Source organism: Chiloscyllium plagiosum, chromosome 2, assembly GCF_004010195.1.
Source record: "Chiloscyllium plagiosum isolate BGI_BamShark_2017 chromosome 2, ASM401019v2, whole genome shotgun sequence".
NCBI lineage: Eukaryota > Metazoa > Chordata > Chondrichthyes > Orectolobiformes > Hemiscylliidae > Chiloscyllium > Chiloscyllium plagiosum.
The window spans coordinates 91,960,629-91,984,429 of NC_057711.1; the positions used below are offsets into that span (position 1 = coordinate 91,960,629).

Here is a 23,801-nt window from a genome sequence, read left to right on the forward strand (position 1 = left end):
TGCAATTCTGGTCTCCTTCCTATTGGAAAGATGTTGTGAAACTTGAAAGGGTTCAGAAAAGATTTACAAGGATGTTGCCAGGGTTGGAGGATCTGAGCTACAGGGAGAGGCTGAACAGGCTGGGGCTGTTTTCCCTGGAGCGTCGGAGGCTGAGGGGTGACCTTATAGAGGTTTACAAAATTATGAGGGGCATGGATAGGATAAGTAGACAAAGTCTTTTGCCTGGGATCGGGGAGTCCAGAACTAGAGGGCATAGGTTTAGGGTGAGAGGGGAAAGATATAAAAGAGACCTAAGGGGCAACTTTTTCACGCAGAGGATGGTACGTGTATGGAATGAGCTGCCAGAGGATGTGGTGGAGGCTGGTACAATTGCAACATTTAAAGGCATTTGGATGGGTATATGAATAGGAAGGGTTTGGAGGGACATGGGCCGGGAGCTGGCAGGTGGGACTAGATTGCGTTGGGATATCTGGTCGGCATGGACAGATTGGAACGAAGGGTCTGTTTCCATGCTGTACATCTCTATGACTCTATAACACATGATGATGTAGTCAATATAAATGTTTATTGATATCCAAAAGGAACTAATAGCTGCAATGCCAGAAATTTTTGTAAAGCCATTCAAATGCCTGTTTTATTTTAAACCAGAAATGTCTTTGAAGTGAAAGCAGCTGATTAATTTCTGGTGTAATGAATCAGTGACTGGCATTAGGGTTGGTACCTCAGCCACTCACTTACTCAGACACTTAATTACAATATGCAGCCATTTTTGGAATTTCTTCAGAGAGTTGGCATAATTGGTCAAATTTATTTCTGTGCTGTAAAATTTTATGACTCATCATGGCAATAACACTTTTACTTGAAGTAATTTAGAGAACCAACAGCCAAGAAGTCATATGCAGTTATTATAACATACCATCCGTATAAAGCTTAAATAACTAACCTCAGTTCATACCCATTCACCTGATTAATTTCCTCTCGGCTTTATGCAGAATCAGGACACCTGCCACATATAATCATTCCTCAGGGCTTATCTATTCCAATACAATTAAGTCTAAAAGATAAGTATATGCTTACCAGAAATTCATAATGAAACAAACTAGTAGCTATCACTCAATGTTGAAAGTGATATCAAACATGTGATGTTTTAAATAATGTTTTTGATTGTCTCTTTAAGGTAAAATCACTAAATGGACTTGTCCTTTAATCTGTTCATTTTGCCTGGTAATAAACTGTACTGACCTGGTTAGACAGGCCAGAGTACTGAGGTCAGATGCTACTGAAAATCATTTATAACACTGAATTGTTAATACAACAGATGTGCAGCAGGTTATTGGATGCAAGTACAACAAAGAAAATAAAAATTGCTGGAAAAGCTCAGCAGGTCTGGCAGCATTCGCAGAAAGAAACTGAGTTACATTTTGGATGACAATGGGTTGGCTGAGGTAAAAGACCATGAGATGACAAGGCCTGGTGTGTGCAGTTGGGGTGAGGGTAAGGGAGATGATATTAAAGCCCTAAAACTTTTGAAGTTGACACGGAGTCCAGAAGTTTGCAAGGTTCCCAAGCAGAAAATGAGGAATTCTTCTTCCAGCTTGTGCTGAGTTTCACTGGATCACTGCAGCAAGCCGCAGACAGAGATGTTGACCGTGGAATATGATGGAGTGTTGAAGGGGCAGGCAACCATTTGGATTGGATTTAAGTGATTAATCAGAGTCATACAGTCATGGAGATGTACAGCATGGAAACAGACCCTTCAGTTCAACTAGCTCATGTTGACCAGATATCCGAACATAATCTAGTCCCATTTGCCAGCACATTGCCCATACTCCTCGAAATGCTTCCTATTCATATACCCATCCAGATGCCTTTTAAATGCTCTACCACTTCCTCAGGCAGCTCCATACATGCACCACCCTCTGCATGAAAAGGTTGCCACTTAGGTCCCTTTTATATCTTTCCACTTTTACCCTGAACCTATGCCCTCCAGTTCTGAACTCACACACCCAAGGGAAAAGACCTTGTCCGTTTATCCTTTCCATGCCCTTCATGATTTTATAAACCTTTTTAAGGTCATCCCTCAGCCTCCAATGCTCCAGGGACCCAGGAAAACTGCCCCAGCCTATTCAACCTCTCCCTATAGCTAAAATCCTCCAACCCTAGCAACGTCCTTGTAAATCTCCTCTGAGCTCTTTCAAGTTTCACAACATCCTTCCAATAGGAAGACGACCAGAATTGCATGCAATACTCCAAAAGTGGCCTAACTAATGTCCTGTACAGTTGCAACATGATCTTCCAAATCCTGTATTCAATACTCTGACCAATAAAGGAAAGCATACCAAGTGCCTTCTTCACTATCCTATCTAGCTGCGACTCTACTTTCAAGGAGCTATGAAGCTGCACTCCAAGGTCTCTTTGTTCAGCAACACTCCCTAGGACCTTGCCATTAAGTGTATACATCCTGCTCTGATTTGCTTTTCCAAAATGCAACATCTCACATGTAAATTAAATTCCATCTGCCAATCTTCAGCCCATTAGCTGATCAAGATCCCATTGTAATCTGAGGTAAGCTTCTTTGCCGTCCTCTGCACCTCCAATTTTGGTGTCATCAGCAAACTTACCAACTATACCTCTTACATTCACATCCAAATCTTTTATATAAATGTCAAAAAGTAGTGGACTGATCCTTGTGGCAGGCCTCCAGTCTGAAAAGCAGGCCTCCAGTCTGAAAAGCAACCCTCCACCACTTTTACCCTCTTCTACTTTTGAGCCTGTTCTGTATCTAAATGGCTAGTTCTCCCTGTATTCAATGAGACCTAACCTTGCTAAACAGTGTCTTATGAGAAACCTTGTCAAATGCCTTACTGACGTCCACATAGATCACGTCCACTGCTCTGCCCTTATCAATCCTCTTTATTACTTCTTCAAAAAACTCAATCAAGTTTGTAGATATGATTTCTCACACACAAAGCCATGCTGACAATCCCTGATCAGTCCTTGCCTTTCCCAATACATGTAACCTGTCCCTCAGGAGTTCCTCCAATAACTTGCCCACCACTAAAGGCAGGCTCACCGATTTATAGTGCCCTGGCTTTTCCTTACCAGCTTTCTTAAATAATGGCACCACGTTAGTCAACCTCCAGTCATCTGGCACCTCACCTGTGACTATCGATGATACAAATAACTCAGCAAGGGGACCAGGAATCACTTCCCACAGAGTTCTCGGGTACACCTGATCAGGTCCTGGGGATTTATCCACTTTTATGCATTTCAAGACATCCAGCATCACCACCTCTGTAATCTGAACATTTTTCAAGATGTCACTATCTATTTCCCTACATTCTATATCTTCCATGTCCTTTTCCACAATAAACACTGATGCAAAATACTGGTTTAGTATCTTCCCCATCTCCTGCAGCTCCACACACAGGCTGACTTGCTGATCTTTGAGAGGACCTCTTCTCTCCCTAATTACCCTTTGTCCTTAATGTATGTATTAACACCCTTTGGATTCTCCTTAACAGTATTTGCCAAAGCTATCTCATGTCCCCTTTCTGCTCTCCTGATTTCCCTCTTAAGTATTCTCCTATCACCTTTATACTCAACTAAGGATTCACTTGATCGATCCTGTCTAAACCTGACATATGCTTCCTCCTTTTTCTTAACCAAAACCTCAATTTCTGTAGTCCTCCAGCATTCCCTACACCTATCAGCCTTTCCTTTCAACATACTGTCTCTGGACACTCATTATCTCATTTTTGAAGGCTTCCCATTTTCCAGCCATCCTTGTTAGTCATGAAAATCTACTTCCAATCAGTTTTTGAAAGTTTACATTAGATTCCCTGCAGTGTGCAAACAGGCCCTTCAGCCCAACAAGTCCACACCAACCCTCTGAAGAGTAATCCACCTAGACCTATTTCCCTCTGACTAAAGCATCGAACGTCATGGGCAACTTAGCATGGCCAATTCACCTGACCTGCACATCTTTGGATTGTGGGAGGAAACCAGAGCACCGAGGAAACCCACACAGACATGGAAGAATGTGCAAACTCCACACAGTCGCCCGAGGTTGGAATCGAACCTGGGACTCTAGTGCTGTGAGGCAGCAGTGCTAACCACTGAGCCACCATGCCACCCTACGTTCTTGCCTAATACCTTCAAAATTAGCCTTCCTCCAATTTAGAACTTTAACTTTTAGATACGGTCTATCCTTTTCCATCAGTATTTTAAAACTAACAAAATTAAGGCCACTGGACCCAGAGTGCTCCCCACTGACACCTCAGTCACCTGCCCTCCCTTATTTCCTAAGAGTAGATCAAGGTTTGCACCTTCTCTAGGAGGAATATCCACATACTGAATCAGAATATTTTCTTGTACACACTTAAGAAATTCCTCTCCATCTGAACCCTTAACACTACGGCAGCCCTAGTCTAAGTTTGGAAAGTTAAAATCGCCCCATTATTGTTACAGTTTAAGAAACTGAAATCTCGTTACAAACTGGTTTCTCAAATTCCCGCTGACTATTAGGGGGTTTATAATACAATCCCAATAAGGTAATCATTCTGTTCTTATTTCTCAGTTGTCCCCAATAACTTCCCAGGAATATCCTCCCTAATTATTGACTGACTGAGTAAATATAAATGTGCTGGGGCTATTATGACAAAGTGGTAGTGTTCCTATCTCTGAGCCAAGAGACCTAGGTTCAAGTCCAGCCTGCACTAGAGGTATAAAAAGATATTTCTGAACAAGCTGATTAGAAAATACCCATAAAGGAGGAACTGAAGGGATTGGTGTGTGAAACGAGCTGTAAGCTGTATTCAGTAAACTTAATAAAAAGAGAAAGGGGCTTCGTTTCTATCTCTGACAAACTAGGATCTGAATTCATATTGACAGCAGAGAATGGTTGCCTAAAGCTGATGGTTTTAAACTCAGAACTCTTTTCAGAAGGAACATTGTAACTGGAATTACTTTGGAAATTAATGACAAAAATCAATGGCAAAGTATTGGGATGTGATTGTTTACTGATATTTTGTGAAGCTAAACCTTATGTACAATCGGAAATGAAGTAGATGGATTGTGGCTTTACCATGATAAAAGCAAGGTATGACTTGGTACTTTTGCTTAACACTAGAAGCTTGATGCTCGGGAGCACGGTGGCTCAGTGGTTAGCATTGCTACCTGGCATGGACTGGGGTTCAATTCCAGCCTCGAGTGACTATGGTGAGTTTGCACATTCTCTCTGCTCTGCGTGTATTTCCACTGGGTGCTCTGGTTTCTTCCCACAGTCTGAAGATGTATATGTTAAGTATATTGACCATGTTAAATTGCCCTGTGGTGTTCAGAAATGTGCAGGCTTGATGGATTAGCAATGGCAAATGTGGGGATACGGGGTCTAGGTCTGGATAGGATGCTCTTTGGAGGGTTAGTGCAGACTTGGGCTGAATTGTTTCTATCTGCACTGTAGGGATTTTATGATTCTAGAAGTGTTCTCAAAGCTAAATATTCTACAATTATACATTTGAAAAAGATTCAGAAATTTTCTTAAATTTATGAACAAAATTTAGGAAAAAATGATGCACCTGAGACACGGTCAGACTTTGATATTTATAATGTATACATTTGTAAACCACAAATGATCTGTGGATCAGTGGTTAGCAACGCTGCCTCACAGCACCAGGGACCCAGGTTCAATTCCAGCCTCGGGAATCCAGTCTGTGTGGAGTTTGCACATTTTCCCTGTATCTGTGTGGGATTCTTCCAGGTGCTCCAATTTACTCCCACAGACCAAAGATGTGCAGGTTAGGTGAATTGGCAATGCTAAATTGCCTGTAGTGGTCAGGGATGTGCAGGTTAGGTGCATTACTCAGGGGTAATTGTAGAGTAATATGGTAGGGGAATGGGTTTGGGTGGGTTACTGTATGGGGATCGGTGTGGACTTGTTGGACCAAAGGCCTGTCCATGCAGTAGGGCGTCTATGATAATAATAATGATAATAATAAAAAATATAACCACAGGTGATTTGGGGATATAAAGGAAAATAAAGCAGACCCTGAAGGGTGTATAATAACATCTCTGCCCAGGTTGATTAGAAGAGAAAAAAAGAACAGTAAGGGTTCTTGTAGCACAGTGATATCTCTGAGCCAGCAGGCTTGGGTTCAAGTCCCACCTGCTCCAGAGTTGTGTCACAACATCTCTGAACAGATTGATTAAAAAATACCTAAAAAGTGAACAGTGGGAACCAGTCTATAGAAGGAGCTGTAAGACTGACTAGTTGTTTAATTCTATCCATTAAAAGAAAAGTTTTGCTTTCTTTCTCCCTGACTGGTTTAGATCCAAATTGACACTGAAAACAAAGTACAGAACATTTGTTTCTTCTCACAGAGACACTCTGAGGCAGCTGTTCTTACTTTTTACAGCCTTTTATTTCCATGCATTCCTGGAGACAGGGAGAAAATGGGACATGAAAGCAACCTGCATCACGAGTTGCAATGTATAAAATTTTCTCAGCTGACTACCAGGAAGGATGGTGGTGTAACCTTACCCTCTGGGTAATTAACCTATGGAGACAAAGATTTGTCCAGGTAAAATTATCAGCTTGATTCTATTGTTAGTGGTCAGTTTGGGAATAATATGCTGCACACAAATATGGTGTGAGGTTTAAATATACAAGTAATGTTTATTCAATGTTAATTTTTTTTAAAACACCTTTTGGTCTCTGCAAAGATCAAAACAGTTTACTGATGATATGCTTTTTCAGTCACTTTGTCACCAATAGTGCAGAGATCTCAAATCAATCAGATTCTTTTCTTTGATCATTAGGTCCGAAGGTACTAAACTAATTTCAATGCAGCACTAGTATCTCAAAATAGGGAAAGAAGGAAAAATGAGGAAGAAAGTGAATTAGGACTATTTAGGAGAGGGAGTTCAAGTATATTTTACAGTGATATGCATGATAAATGTGGCAGTCCTGTCTGTCATCTAATGATTGTGAAACATGACATCCTCACTAGAAGATGAATTCATACTTTGGTCATAGAATTGAAATATCATATCACAGTTACAAAATAGAATAATGTTCCTTAATAAAACCAATTTCTCCAAAATCAGAAATATATCCCAGGCTTCTATTTTTAATAACAATAAGTGCCAGTTTTAAAGAAAGCTGAATGTTAAATGAGGTACAGTTTGAATAATAACAGGAGCTATTGTTTTATTATTGAATGATAAGTAACTCATCCTCACCATACAAATATGCACAGAAAGATATATTTTCAATCTTTTGAGTGGCTTCTCTACCAGTCATTAATGACCCCTGATAAGGCCTACCGCCTGCTGAAATGAACATGACACACATTTTGCCCAAAAGTACCAAATGTTGCAAATGGGAATTCAACAATGAAAATAATATTGGATAGATATATAGGCTTTCTGTATCTACAAATGAAATGACAGTATAAAAAAAGATAAAAATGCAGTTGCAAAACAGATATTTACTGCTCTGCATAAAATATGCAAAAGTTTGATTAAAATCAATATTTATAATTTGTGCCAAATTTTCCATTTGATGGAAGTGAAATAATATGCAATATCTCAATTTTTTGCCTCATCTGAAGTAACAGCTCATCTTTCTCAAAACCTTTGTCACTAGCCTCCTCTAATTCCATCCTTGAATGCATCAATTCCATTTTTATTTTTTACAACTACATAAATGTTTTTCTCAAATTATTATTTTGGTGGATAGAGCCTAAAAGATCAACACAAATTAAAACACAGCCAATGCTCTGCTTGTGAGAACATTCCTGTTTGTAAAGGAATGATTATAAAGCATGACATCCTCACTGAAATATCAGTTCATAGCTTGGTCATGGAATTGAAATGTCTGCCTGTTAGTCAGTGAATGCTTGGGTAAGAAGTTGAACAGCCAGACAGAAAGTACTAGGCCACTTTTAAATGATAAAAGTCAACTTTATCTTGAGATAATTTGTTTTTAAAAGACTTTAATTTATACAAAAGGTAACTTAGATAATAGCTCAAAAAGACTGCAATTAAAAGCATTTCAGAAATTAATTATTGGTGAAAAATTCAGTTTTTTCCAAAAAATTAAACTCATCAGTGGTGGCCCGTGGCAGACAAGGATGATTCTGTTTCATTCTCAGAGTGAGTCCATAGGTGACTGTAGAGATCGATGCAGCTATTGCAGGCTCTTAATTTGGGCAGGTGGTGGTCACAGGAAGGAGTGGGTGGGGCATTGGTGTGGCAGTGTGTTATTTTTACTATTTTTGCCTGGCTTCCATTTTTCCCCACTAGCGAGCCTCAAGGTGCTTGATGCCTTCCCAAACGTCTGTGGGAATGCTGCACTTCACCAGTGAGGCCTTGAGGGTATCTGTCCACCTGGGCTTGCCTGCTGTTTTGAAGCTGGAGTAGAATACCTACTTGGGGAATCTCTTGTCGATCACATGGACTAGAATAGTACCATTGACAAGATTGCTTTCTAATTTTATTGATCACTTTGTACTATCTTAAAACTAAAATATACTGGAATAATACAAAAGGGCACACCAGCGACTTGCATTACACATGTTTTTCTTGCAGTGAGATTTATTGTATCAGAGTTGAAACCATTTATGATCAGCAACCAGGAAAACTGAACCTTCATGATTTGACTACTGCACAGATTTTAATATCAACAAATGCTCCAAATCTGATTGCTTCCAATTTCAACTCAATAATCATACTATATTGCCTAAACATTCTAATCACACAAACTATGACCTCTGAAATCATGACTGCATTACATCGCTGTCACATTTGCACTTCTGGATTGGCATGAGTTTGGTTCCTGAGATCAACATTAATGATTAAGCAGAGATTAATCTTTTTGGTTAGTACATTAGTGCTTCAGATTCCTCTTAAACATGAAGCATAGGACAAAACATTCACATGCTCATCGATGCATATTACAGCATGTCTGAATCTGTGCCCAGGGCTAAAGGGTCAAATACATGTTGTCAGCATAAATTAGAACCTGAATACATAGCACTAGCATCAAAACTTTTTGTTGCATTTATTGGTTCCATTTGCATTAATCATAAAATACTTCTACAAATGACGATGGTGAAATCTGTAAATATAGCGATGGAAGTGATGAAGTTTGAGGGCTACAGAATAGGGCTGGAGAGCGGGACTAACTCTTCCAGGTACAGACATGACATGTTGAATAGCCTCCTTCAGTACTGTAAAATTCTATGATTCTACAATGGAGAAATATTACGTGAAATTAATTTCTCACACTGAAGAGCTAACGTTCAACAAAAATAATTTCAGCAATCAAACGTTCTTACCCTCAGTTCTATAATCCATGGATATGATTCATTTTGTTATTCAAACTGATACTTTCCACACTGGTTCATCTGTCTGTTCCCTTAGCTCTATTATCTATGAAGTATTTCATAATCTTTAATCAAATGCCAAAGAAGTCATCTATTGTTTGCTAAATAAATTATCAGAATTATGTAAAATAAAAGAGAAAATTGTCTATTTTACATGAAACATTGTGTTATGCAACGTTCCTATTCCTTGCATTGTTTTAATGAAGCTCAAGCTCATTAAAGGTTTGTGGTTATGCCTGCAGAAATCTTTTTACATCTCTACCAGTTAGTTAAAGGATGTGTGGATTTAATTGCAAACCATTCATGTAATACATTTTAACTAAAAAAAAGGACATAGAATTTTAGCAAACATGTACTCAGAATAAACAGCAGTGCAAACATAATGAGCAATGGAGCTCCTGCACACTTTACAACTTTGCACATTGCTTAAGGTTACAATATCAGTCATTCAAGCAAATCATGAGTCACATTGAGGAGAAATGTTTTTGAATGATGGAGGAAGGAGGAATCTATCTATCAAATATTAAATGTTTAGCACACTTGCCTTCATGGCTCAGACCTTTGAGGACAGGAATTGGGACATTATGTTGACATTGTACAGGATGTTGCTGAGGCTCTTCTGGATTGTTGTGTGCAGTTCTGGTTGCCCTGTTATAGGATGGATATTATTGAACTGAAGAGGGTTCAGAAAAAAATTACCAGGATGTTGATGGGAACGGAGGGTCGGAGTAGCTGGGACGGTTTTTCACGGGTGTGTAAGGGGTTGAGGGGTGACCTTATAGAGGTTAATAAAATCATGAGCGACATATATAAGGCGAATAGCAAAGGTCTTTTCGCCAAGGTGGGGAGTTCAAAACTAGGGGGCATATTTTTAAGGTGGGAGGAGAAAAATTTTAACAAGGACACTAAGGGCAACATTTTTATGCGGAGAATGGTAGAGGTATACAAGATCATGAGAGGCATGGATAGGGACATGAACGCAGTTTATTTCCCCCCAGGATTGCAGAATTGAGGACTAGAGGGTATCAGTTTAAGCTTGGGGGGGGGCAGAAAGAATAAAAAGGAACCTGACATGCAACTTTTTTTTTACGTAGAGGGTGGTACACATATGGAATGAGCTGCCAGCGGAAGTGGTTGAGGCGGGTACTTTAACAACATTTAAAAGGAATTTGGACAAATGCTTGGATAGGAAAGGATTAGAAGGATATGGGCCAAGTGCATGGAAATCAGGTTAGCATGGGTGGATATTTTGGTCAGCATGGACCAGTTTGGGCCAAAGGGCCTGTTTCCGTGCTGTAGTGACTCTATTACATTTGGATCTGCACACCAATAAGAAAGGTTTGGAGGGATATAGGCCAAATACAGGCAGGTTGGACTAATTTAGTTTGGGAAGATGGTTGGCATCAACTAGTTGGACTAAAGTGTCTATTTCCATGCTATATGACACAATTCCATATAAAATAAATAACGAGTTTCCTTCCCCATAAAACTCATGAATAAAAGTCCTACTATAATATCATACACGCAGCCCAGAACTTTGACATCCAAACCCGCATTCAAATTTGTAGGTAGGTTCTTAATTTAATAGGGATGGGAGCCCATTCTATATGACATACAGCAGAGACATCCAACCACAAGGTCAATATAATCTCAAGAATAGCGGTGGACTCATTTGACAGGAAGAATCAGGAATTTAAATCATGCCAAAATAAATGCAATTTCTCAGGAAGCAGAGACTATCCTAAAAATTATCAATCGTCTGGGATGCTTTTCCATTTGATTCTTCTGTGATAGAACTCCAGAAGAAATAGAGGTCTCAATGTGCCTAATAGGAATTACTGGTGACATTCCAGGGTGAGCCTGGGATCACTCAGAATACTTGCAAAAACTTAGATGTAAACTGAAGTGGAGCAGGAAGAAAAATCTCTATAGTTTGACTCTCACCCAGGCAAGCTATCATGAATTACACAAAAATGTGCAAAGCCTGGACTGTATGCTTATTTATGACTTACATATGAAAACCATTATACTTTAAAGATGCAAAATGGTTTAAATTACAGGCTGTATGGAATGTAAAAGCTGAAAATTAATTTCACAACTGAATAAATATATCACATTTTAAGGCACTCAGTAACACCAACTATGAACATTCCACACCAATTTGAAAAATTCCATGTTCAACACTTGGTAAATGACATACAAGTTTGGATGAGACTGAAACTGACATCTGTTTCCAACTGAGTAACTTACTTGGACATGATAATAAAGAGTCGGCACTTAGAGTCATATCATTGAATCTCTACAGTGTGGAAACAGGTCATTTGGCCCAACAAGCCCACACTGACTTTACAAAGAGCATCCCACCCAGACTTATCACTTACTCTATCCATGTAACCCTGAATTTCCCATGATGAATCCACCTAACCTACACATCCCTGGACACTATGGGCAATTCAGAATGGCCAATCCATCTAACCTGCACATCTTTGGACTGTAGTAAGAAACCGGAACACTTGGAGAAAACACACACAGACACAGGGAGAACGTTAAAATTCCACACAGACAGTCGCCTGAGGCTCAAATTTAACCTGGGTCCCTGGCGCTGTGAATCAGCAGTGCTAACCACTGAGCCACCGTGGTTTAGATCAGAAGGAAGTATGTGCTTGTGCTACAACTCATCGTGAAATAATATTTTCAAAAGTTCAGTCAGAGAAATAAAAGATATGCTGAAAATCATCTTGCATTTTCGAAGCTTATTGGAATGTTAGACCTAGAAATTCACATTTCTGATTTGTTTACATCCTATTTACAAAAAGACAAAGAAGCAGAATTTTAATTGGATTTAATTCAGACAATGTCAGTTTTTCATTTAACCATTTCCATTTTTCCCCAATGAACAATCAATTTATTATGCATAGACTCCATAACTTATTGATCCTCTCTAAAATACTTCTCCAGTTATCCAAACCTCTGCATCTACACAAAAAAAGTTTTCAATTTCCTTTAAAAGTACACAGAAAAATAATGCCAATATTGGATTCTAAAATTGTTCACATTTTACCATTTGCCAAGGATCCAACTGGACAGTGGCCTAATGTCTTGACTATTGCCCTGGAATGACTCAAAATCTACTGTCCCAAGTATATACACTCAAGAGATCCAACAACATTGGATCAGAAGATCCCAGACCCATGAAACAAATCTGTAACAATTCAGATGCCTGGCAGACAAACAGCACCAAGACGACAAGACAGGCCCCAATACATTGGCTACTCTCTCATTCATTAAAAACATTTAAGAACTGACAATTAGACTGTTCCAACCACTAGGAATCTTGACAGCACACAAACCAACAGCCACATTCAGACAGCAGCTCACCACTATAAAGGATCCGATACTCACTTTTTGCAGGACAAATGTAATTTACAAAATCACATGCAATGATTGGACTAGGCATTATGTAGGACTAACAGGCAGACAGCTCATGACCCATGTCCATGAACACCAATTAGCGACTAAGTGACACGACCAACTCTCCCTGATATCCATACATGTGGACAATAAGAACCATGAATTTGACTGGGACAACACAATGATACTAGGCCAGCCTAAACATAGACCAGCAAGGGAATTCCTGGTAGCACTGTACTCATTCTCAGACTCCATCAACAAATACATGGACGTGGACCCAATATACAAACAGTTGCAATGGAAAAATCGGAACCGGCACCAACAGGAAACTGCTCAAACAGAACAACATCAATTTAGAGCAGAATACTACAGCAGTGCTTCACAGGAGGCAACACAGCAATGGTGATATCACCTAGAAAGGGAACAAAATGTCAGCCAACAAACCTATCAGCTCGGCCAACAGACCGACAACGAATCCAATTCAATAGACTCAATTTCTCAAGGAGCATACACAAAGAAAATGGAACAGTGCTGAAATCATAGCAGTAACAAAACAAATCCTTATTCAATATATATTTCCTGATGATTTAAAATAACACAGAGTACCTAGAAGTTATAAATAATGTAACCTTTGAAAGTATGTAGAGACACAAAAATCATAGTATCCCTACAGTACAGATAGAGACCATTTGGCTCACTGAGTTTGTACCCAGCCTCTGAAGAGCATCCCATCCCTTCACTCTATCCCCACAACCCCGTATTTATCATAGCTAATACATCTAGCACCATGCTGGTCACCCTGTGCAAATTTAGTATGGCCAATCCAACTAACCTGCATATGTTTATAGTATGGGAGAAAACTAGAGCACCTGGATGAAACTATGCAGACATGGGGGAGAATGTGTAAACTCCACAGAGAGTCACCCTGTCATCCTGCTTCCCCCCCTCATTCGAAGCAAAACAACCCGAGACACAGTGTAGTTTTATATCCTTCATCTTTATTCCGGGCCCTGGAGGGAGAGAGAATGACTGCCCATGTGCACATGAGTTCATGGTCTTCTCTGGAACAGCAGTTGCTCAATGAATTATATAATCAGTTTATAGGGAGGAGCATTCAGATAAGGCAACATACATATTGATTGGGTGACTGTTAAAATCAGCGAATGTTAATACTAAAGATTAAGCCATCTGTTGTTACACAATGAACATGTAACTTCATATAATGAATACTTTTCACTTTGTTAAACTGACCTCACATATTGAATGGTTTTACATAATGACTTCTTTTCCACCTTGTTAACCCATTACCCTTGCCTGCAGCACCCCATTGTTAATGGCAAATTGTTATCTGATCTGAGACATGCTCAACTGAACCTCATTTCACAAAACTCAGAACTTAACTCTTTCCCTGCCTGCTTATACCCTATACACATTCTCGTTCCCTCCTTTTATCATTTCATGATAACCACCAGCTTTTGTAAGACTCTGACAGCCAATATTTCAGCAAGTTGACACACAGCATATAATGACTACAACAACAAAATTACTAGTCTGTTACAGTAATTAGAGTTTGAAGAATCCTTCCATGTGGAAAAGAAATTCACCAGTAAAGTTCTTAAATCCAAAGTCCTTAGTGACCACTCCATCCCCTCCAAGTCAGATGAAATTGAGCCAGTTTTCCAAAAGCTCCTTCAGTAAAGTCCAACCTTAAAACAAAATCCAGTCTGTCCTTTTGCATCACTCCTTGGAGAAATCTGATTTCTTGGATAAGGAAAGTTAAATGCTTCATAAAACGGACGAGACTTCCATCCTTCCGGAGATGCTTCAGATGGAGGATACCAGTGCATCTAAGTGTGCAGTGCAACTGCAGCAACAGGCTTGGTGAACGCCACATTCTTTGCTGTGTCTGCTCCTGCTCCACTGTTAAGTGTATCAAAGCCAACTGACTGTCGTGATGACAGCTCGATCAGTGAACCTTCATATCACTTAGGTGATTGAAAGACAAGGTAAAGCTCACGTAGTTTACTGTCCATAGGAAGGCCACGGACAAAATGCGTACCGACGTCCTCTTCAACATTATTAACTTCTTCACTTTTTGTGCTCATGACTGAGGAGCTAATTGAATCCTCTGGATCAGGCTGTGGAGGGGTAGGTGGTAGTCCAAAGGCAGGCTTTACCAGTGAATGGAGAAAGTCTAGAGACGATGTTGGCTGCTGAAAGATATCATCACATTTCCTCTCTCATTCTTGTCAAGGTAGCTATCAGTATGAAGACAGTCATACATTTAACTACATTAAATTGTTTCTGCCTATTTCAGCATTCGTTGAATACTTGAAGTCTGTTACTCTGTTTATTATTTATGACATTATCAACTCTCATACAATCCATAAACTTCTAAATTGTACTGCCTAAACATTTCAGTCAATAATAAACAACAATAAATGGTCCTAAAATCAAACTCTTGGGGAACCCCATTCAGATTATTCAAAAATTATTTTCCTTTAACAAGTTAATACTTGGCTAATGTGAAAGCATCAGAAAAAGTATTTCAAAAGTCTGGAACAGCAAGTAAAAAGCAAAATGCTTGCTGTGCTTTAGCAATTGAACAGGCAGATTCAGTTCAGATTTAAATCTCAAATAATCATTGGAAACAAATGCGGACTATATTAAAATATGTTCTCCAAATGAAACTTCCCAAATAAAACAGTCGGAATTACATGGCAACTTTGGTAGAGATCAACATTCTTTGAATTTGCAATATGAAAGGAGCCAATGAAGTCTTAACAATAATTAACAGAACTGAAACAGCTCAGCTTCAAGTTCTAATATTCTCTAAAATCTTAACAAAACATCAAACTTAAAATGCACTCTTCTTTTTGTGAACATTTCACATTAAAAACAGCAGCAAATTTATTATAATACAATATTCTCATCTGGCTAAAGAATGACCACTGGCCCAACGGTTTTTTGAAAACAGGCATTGTCGAATTTCAAAAAGATCAGGGGCTCAAGGCACTCATCAATTTGCTTTAAGGTTACAAGTTGAAAAATTTAAAATGACACAATGCTGTACAATTTCAAAGTAAAAACAATATCTGCTCCATTACATAGCCCACATAACACACTGAATTGAGATCTTAATTCAAATAAGGCAAAACAGTTACTTAAAAGGATTTTCTGAACCAGGATTTTAACAAACCAAAATTTTAAACATCAAACACTCTCAGCATGGCACAATTTAGATTGAGTCTTTCCTTTTTCAAATCAAGTATTAGTAGAACCTTAAGTTCAGCGTTTTCTCTTTTTTTTGCATCCTCTCACAGCAATTATAAAAAGAGAAAGCCCTCGCAGAGGACCACATGGTGCCGCAATCCAAGGCACATTCTTCCCCCAGAACAATGACTCGCAGAGCCTCAAATTTCACCCCTAGGGGACTTTAACCCCCTTCTCATTTTACCCTCCTGGGGGCTCGAACCCCACTTAAACACAGAGAACCCGAATCCCACTGAAACACAGAGAGCTCGAAGCTCACTTATACACAGAAAGCTTGAACCTCAAACACGGAGAGCTCGAAGTTCACTTAAACACAGAAAGCTCAACCCTCAGCACAATGCTGAGGACTTGAACCTCAAATCAACACACCCAGTAGACTCGAACCCCAGGGGACTTGAACCTCAACCAAACTCACTCCAGGGGACTTGAATCCCAGTACCACACAGTGGACTCGAATCTCAAATCACAGCTCCCAACCCCAATGCAGCACAGAGGACTCGAACCTGGACCAAACCCACCCCAGGGGACTCAAACCTCAATCACACAAACCCCAGGGGACTCTAATCCCAGTACTGTGCGGACGACTCAAACCTGAACCAAATCCATCCCAGCAGTCTTGAACCCCAGTACCACGCAGGGGACTCGAACCTCAACCAAACTCACCCCAGGGGACTTGAACCAGAGTACTGCACAGATGACTTGAATCTCAAATCACGGCCCCCCCCTCCACCCACCCCACCCCTATGCAGCGCAGAGGACTTGAACCTCTGCTGCCAGTGCGCTTGCGAAACTGTGTCTCTCGACTGAACTAATTACCATTCAAGGAGTATGTAGAATAGAGAGCAATCGAGCAAGGGGACCATCTCTGGCACACAGGAAATGTCGAGTGGGACCAAAATTTAAAATCTTACCTTGTGGTTCTGTCCGTCTCGAGACACCAATGTTCCGGACAGCCACTGACACCATCTGATTGTAACTATTTGTTTGGATCCTGCCAACTATGCCAATATTGTCGGCCCGCTCCTTCCTCAGTCGAAGCAAAATACTCTGAGACACAGTGTATTTTACCTCCTTCATCTTTATTCCGGGCCCTGGAAGGAGAGAGAACGATCGCCCGTGTGCACAGAGACATGAGTTCACGGTCTTCTCTGGAACAGCAGTTTCTCAATGAATTATATCATCATTTTACAGGGAGGAGCATCCAGATAAGGCAACATACATAGTGAGTGTAAACATTAAAGATTAAGCCATCTTCTGTTACACAACGAATATGTAACTTCGCATAATGAATACTTCTCACCTCATTTTGTTAAATGGTTCTACATAGTGACTGCTCTTCCACCTTGTTAACCCATTACCCTTGCCTGCAGCACCCCATTTTTAACTGTAAGTTGTTAGCTGTTATAAGTCATGCTCAGCTGAACCTCTTATTTCACAAAATTTATAACTTAAATCTTTCCCTGCCTGCTTGTACGCTATAGACGTTCTTAACCCAAGGCTGGAATATTAACAATAAGTTAAATTAAGGTGGCTCAGTGGTTAGCACTGCTGCCTCACAGCGCCAGAGACCTGGGTTCAATTCCCACCTCAGGCAACTGTCTGTGTGGAGTTTTCACATTTTCCCTGTGTCTGTGTGGGTTTCCTCCCACAGTCCAAAGATGTGCACGTTAGGTGAATTGGCCATGCTAAATTGTAGTGTTAGGTGGATTAGTCAGCGGTAAATATATGGGGGTGGATTTCTCTTCAGAGGGTCGGTGTGGACTTGTTGGGCTGAAGGGCCTGTGTCCGCACTGTCAGTAATCTAATCTTATTTGCCAATTTCAGAATTTTAAATTGATTTTACATTGATCAACATAACTAGCATCTCACTTCAATGATAAATTGGCATAACATATTCCAGTTTGGCTGGCCTAACCTTAACAAATTTGTCATCCATATTCACATGATTTTCAATAGGTTAGCCACATAATTGCAATATTCAAGAAACTAGTTTTAAATCTTGTTTAAAATTTAATATATAAACCTAATACTATTGTGATCATCAACAGAGAACTGGATAAATACTGGAGGGGAAAATGCATAGTCATGCAGAAAAAGCAGAGAAGTTGGATTAAAGAGCTGGTTGGCAAAAGAATGCTGAATTAAATGGTCCTTCTTTCTGTTTATCATAGAACATACAGCACAGAAACAAGCCATTAAACTCAACTAGTCCATGCCAGTGTTTATGCTCTTTTCTGTCTTGTCTATCAGCTACAGATTAATCACAATGTTGGAGCAAATTTGTTCACTTTACCTCTAATTTCCACCCCTCTAAAACTTTCACATCCATCCATCTCTGTCAATTTCCTTTCCTTTCCTTGATCTCTCCTTCGGGGAGTAAACTGTCCACTGCCAGCCACTGCAAACCACTGACTCCCATAACTATCTTTACTACAGCTCTTCTAACCCCACGTCCTGCAAGGATTCCATCACATTCTCCTAGCTCTTTCACCTACATCATATCTGTTCAGATGGGGGTGGCACGGTGGCTCAGTGGTTAGCACTGCGGCCTCATAGCACCAGGGTCCCAGGTTCAATTCCAGCCTTGGGCGACTGTCTGTGTGGTGTTTGCACATTCTCCCCGTGTCTGCGTAGGCACCCCTCCGGGTGCTCCGGTTTCCTCCCACAATCCAAAGATATGCAGGTCAGGTGAATTGGCCATGTTAAATTGCCCATAGTGTTAGGTGCGTTAGTCAGAGTGAGATGGGTCTGGGTGGGTTACTCTTCGGAGGGTCGGTGTGGACTGGTTGGGCCGAAGGGCCTGTTTCCACACTGTAGGGAATCTAATGTTCCAAAAAAAGCACTGCTGACATGGCTTTTTTTCTTCCTTAACTGTGGTTTCCCAACCACAGTGCCCTCAACTGTACCACCCATGCTTCCACCCTTGCCTCTTCTCATCACTCACAACAGCATGGTTGTGTGTCCCTTGTCCTCACTTTTCATCCCACCAGCCTCCCCATTCATAGGATCATTCTCTGCCATTTCAGACAACTCCTGCAGTATGCCACCATCAAACATACCTTCCCCTCACTGTTTCTGTTTGCATGGATCGTTCATTCCAGGACACCGTAGTCCATTCTTCAACCGCTAACACCAACCACCTCCTCCCCTTCCCAAGGCACTGTCCCATTTAACCATAGAAGATGCAACACCTACCCCTTCACCTCCTCCCTGCTCACCATCCAGGGGTCTAAGCAGTCTTTCCAGGTGAAACAGCATTTCATCTGAAACTCCTCCATTTTTGTGTATTGTATTCACTGCACTCCACACTGGACTAATCAAATGCAGACTGTGGACCACTTAGCAAAACACCTCTGGTCTGTACACAAGCATGACCCCGACATGTCGGTCATTTTACCACAGTGTCCTGCTCGCATGCCCACTTGTCCTCGGCATAATTCAATGCTCCAGTAAATCACTGTGCAAACTGGAGGAATAACGTCTTATAGAGTCATAGAGATGTACAGCATGGAGACAGACCCTTTGGTCCAACCCGTCCATGCCGAACAGAAATCCCAACCCACCTGCCAGCACCCAGCTCATATCCCTCCAAACCCTTCCTATTCATATACCCATCCAGATGCCTTTTAAATGTTGCAATTGTACCAGCCTGCACCACTTCCTCTGGCAGCTCATTCCTTATCCGTAACACCCTCTGCGTGAAAAAGTTGCCCCTTAGGTCTTTTTTATATCTTTCCCCTCTCACCCTAAACCTATGCCCTCTAGTTCTGGACTCCCCCACCCCAGGGAAAAGACTTTGCCTACTTATCCTATCCATGCACTTAATAATTTTGTAAACTTCTACAAGGTCACCCCTCAGCCTCCGACGCTCCAGGGAAAATAGCCCCAGCCTGTACAGCCTCTCCCTGTAGCTCAAATCCTCCAACCCTGGCAACATCCTTGTAAATATTTTCTGAACCCTTTCAAGTCTCACAACATCTTTCCAATAGGAAGGAGACCAGAGTTGCACGCAATATTCCAACAGTGGCATAACCAATATCCTGCACAGCCGCAACATGACCTCCCAACTCCTGTACTCAATACTCTGACCAATAAAAGAAAGCATACCAAACACCTTCTTCACTATCCTTTCTGCAACCCCATTTTCAAGGAGCGATAAACCTGCACTCCCAAAGTCTCTTTGTTCACCAACACTCCCTAGGATCTTACCATTAAGTGTAAAAGTCCTGCTAAGATTTGCTTTCCCAAAGTGCAGCACTTCGCATTTATCTGAATTAAACTCCATCTGCCACTTCTCAGCCCATTGGCCCATCTGGTCAAGATCCTGTTGTAATCTGAGGTAACCCTCTTCGCTGTCCACTACACCTCCAATTTTGGTGTTATCTGCAAACTTAATAACTGTACCTCTTACGCATCCAAATCATTTACGTAAATGACAAAAAGTGGAGGACCCAGCACCGATCCTTGTGGCACCCCACTGGTCACAAGACTCCAGTCTGAATAACAACCCTCCAACACCACCCTCTGTCTTCTACCTTTGAGCCAGTTCTGTTATCAAATGGCTAGTTCTCCCTGTATTCCATGAGATCTAACCTTGCTAATCAGTCTCCCATGGGGAACCGTATCGAACACCTTACTGAAGTCCATATAGATCACATCTACCGCTCTGCCCTCATCAATCCTCTTTGTTACTTCTTCAAAAAACTCAATCAAGTTTGTGAGATATGATTTCCCATGCACAAAGCCATGTTGACTATCCCTAATCAGTCCTTGCCTTTCCAAATACATGTACATCCTGTCCCTCAGGATTCCCTCCAACATCTTGCCAACCACCGAGGTCAGGTTCACTGGTCTATAGTTCCCTGGGCTTGTCCTTACTACCCTTCATAAACAGTGGCACCACGTTTGCCCACCTCCAGTCTTCCGGCACCTCACCTGTGACTATCGATGATACAAATATCTCACAGTAAGAGGCCCAGCAATCACTTCTCTAGCTTCCCACAGAGTTCTCGGGTACACCTGATCAGATCCTGGGGATTTATCCACCTTTATCCATTTCAAGACATCCAGCACTTCCTCCTCTGTAATCTGGACATTTTGCAAGATGTCACCATCTATTTCCCTACAGTCTACATCTTCCATATCCTTTTCCACAGTAAATACCGATACAAAATACTTATTTAATATCTCCCCCATTTTCTGCGGCTCCACACAAAGGCTGCTCTATTCTCTCCCTACTTACCCTTTTGTCCTTTGTTTTCATACAGGGAGTATGACAGGTAAGGAAGATGAACTTACAGCTTGGATTAATACATATGACTACGATCTTGTAGCAATTACAGAGACTGGGTTGAAGAGCAACAACTGGCAGCTTACCAGTCTGATTTAGATTTAGACATTTCAGGTGAGACAGAGAAGGATGTAAAAGAGGTGGGGAAATTGTATTACTGATTAGGGAGAATATCACTGTTGTACTGAGAGAGGACACCTTAGAGGGCTCATCAAACGAGGCCATGTCGGTCGAGCTCAAGAATGGAAGGATGCAACCACTTTCATAGGGTTGATGGAATTACCCAAACACTGAGCAGGAGAGAGAGGAACAGATATGTGGACAGGTTATGGAAAAATGTAAAACAACATTATGGGGGGGCAGGGTAGCTCAGTGGTTATAATTGTAGTCTCACAGTATCAACGACCTGGGTTGGATTGTATCCTCGACTGTCTGTGTTTTTTGATTAGATTAGATTCGATTCCCTACAATATGGAAACAGGCCCTTCGGCCCAATAAGTCCACACCAACCCTCCGAAGAGTAACCCACCCCGATCTGACATTTACCCCTGACAAATGTGCCTAACACTATGGGCAATTTAGCATTGCTAATTCACCTAACCTACACATCTTTTGGATTGTGGGACGAAACCGGAGCACCCAGAGGAAACCCACGCAGACACAGGGAGAAAGTGAAAACTTCACACAGACAGTTGCCCGAGGCAGGAATTGAACCTGGGTTCCTGGCGCTGTGAGGCAGCAGTGCTAACCACTGAGCCGACTGGTGCCTGTGTGGGTTTTCTCTGGGTGCTCCAGAATCCTCTCTCAGAATAATGATGTGCAGGTTAGGTGGATTGGCCATGCCAAAATGCCTATAGTACACAGGGATATGCAGGCTAGGTGAATCAGCCATCCGAAATGCAGGGTTACAAGGATAGGGTAGAGGTGTGGGTGGGATGTTCTTAGGAGGGTTAGTGTGGACTCAATGGGCCGAATGGCCTGCTTCCACACTGCAGGGATTCTATGAACAAAGTTGCTGTGGTGGGTGATTTTAACTTCCCCTATATTGACTGGGACTTCCTTAGTGCCAGGGGCTTGGACAGTGAGGTGGATTTGTTGGGTGCATCTCAAAGCCTTTCTTGAAGCAATAAACAAATAGGGAAGAGACCATACTGAACAAAGAACAAAGAATAATACAGCACAGGAACAGACCCTTTGTCACTCCAAGCCTGTGTCAACACATTTTGCCCTTTCATGCTAAAACTGTCTTCACTTACGGAATCTGTATCCCTCTATTCCCTTCCTATTCATGTGTTTGTCCAGATTCTTCTTGAATGCTGCTATTGTGTCTGCTTTCATCACTTCCTTTGGGAATGTGTTTCAAGCACTCACCATCTTTTTTGTGAAAACTTTGCCTTACACATCACTGTTAAACTTCACCCCTCGTACCTTGAACTTCTGTCCCCGAGTAGTTAACTCCTTCACCTTTTATCCATGCCATTCACAATTTTATAAACTTCTTATTAGGTCACCCCTCAACCTTCTGCATTCCAGTGAAAACAAGCCCAGTTTATCCAATCTTTCTTCAAAGCTAAAATTCCCCATACTAGGCAATATCCTGATAAACCTATTTTGTAGCCTCTCCAAACCATCCCCATCATTCTGGTAGTGTGGTGACCAAAATTTTACTGGACCTGATATTGGGAGAATGAGACTGGCCCAGTGGGAGGGTATTTAGAGAATAGTTATCGTATTCCATATTCACTGAAAAGTGATTATGGATCAGGAAAAGAGTAGCTATCAGATGAAATTGCTAAGTTGGATAATGTAAACGAAAGGAGTAGCCATGGGCACCCGCATGGGCCCCAGCTATGCCTGCCTCTTCGTAGGATATGTGGAACAATCCATCTTCTGCGACTACACTGGCCCCACCCCCCACCTTTTCCTCCGCTACATCGATGACTGTATCGGCGCCGCCTCGTGCTCCCACGAGGAAGTTGAACAGTTCATCCACTTCACCAACACCTTCCACCCCGACCTCAAATTCACCTGGACAGTCTCAGATTCCTCCCTCCCCTTCCTCGACCTTTCTATTTCTATCTCAGGCGACAGAATCAACACGGACATCTACTACAAACCGACCGACTCCCACAGCTACCTAGACTACACCTCCTCCCATCCTGCCCCCTGTAAAAACGCCATCCCATTCTCCCAATTACTTCGACTCCGCCGCACCTGCTCCCAGGAGGACCAGTTCCAAAAAAGCACATCCCAGATGACCTCCTTCTTCAAGGACCGCAATTTCCCCCCCCGACGTGGTCGACGATGCCCTCCACCGCATCTCTCCCACTTCCCGCTCCTCCGCCCTTGAACCCCGCCCCTCCAACCGCCACCAGGACAGAACCCCACTGATCCTCACCTACCACCCCACCAATCTCCATCTACAGCGCATCATCCGC

The 23,801-nt window shown here is 41.5% G+C and overlaps 1 protein-coding gene across 5 annotated transcripts in view; it reads right to left on the reverse strand.

The window, feature by feature from the left end:
* The window catches only part of ror2 (receptor tyrosine kinase-like orphan receptor 2), a 419,702-nt gene that overhangs the window by 73,309 nt on the left and 322,592 nt on the right, over positions 1-23,801 (reverse strand). The gene's annotated exons all lie outside the window — the stretch shown is intronic.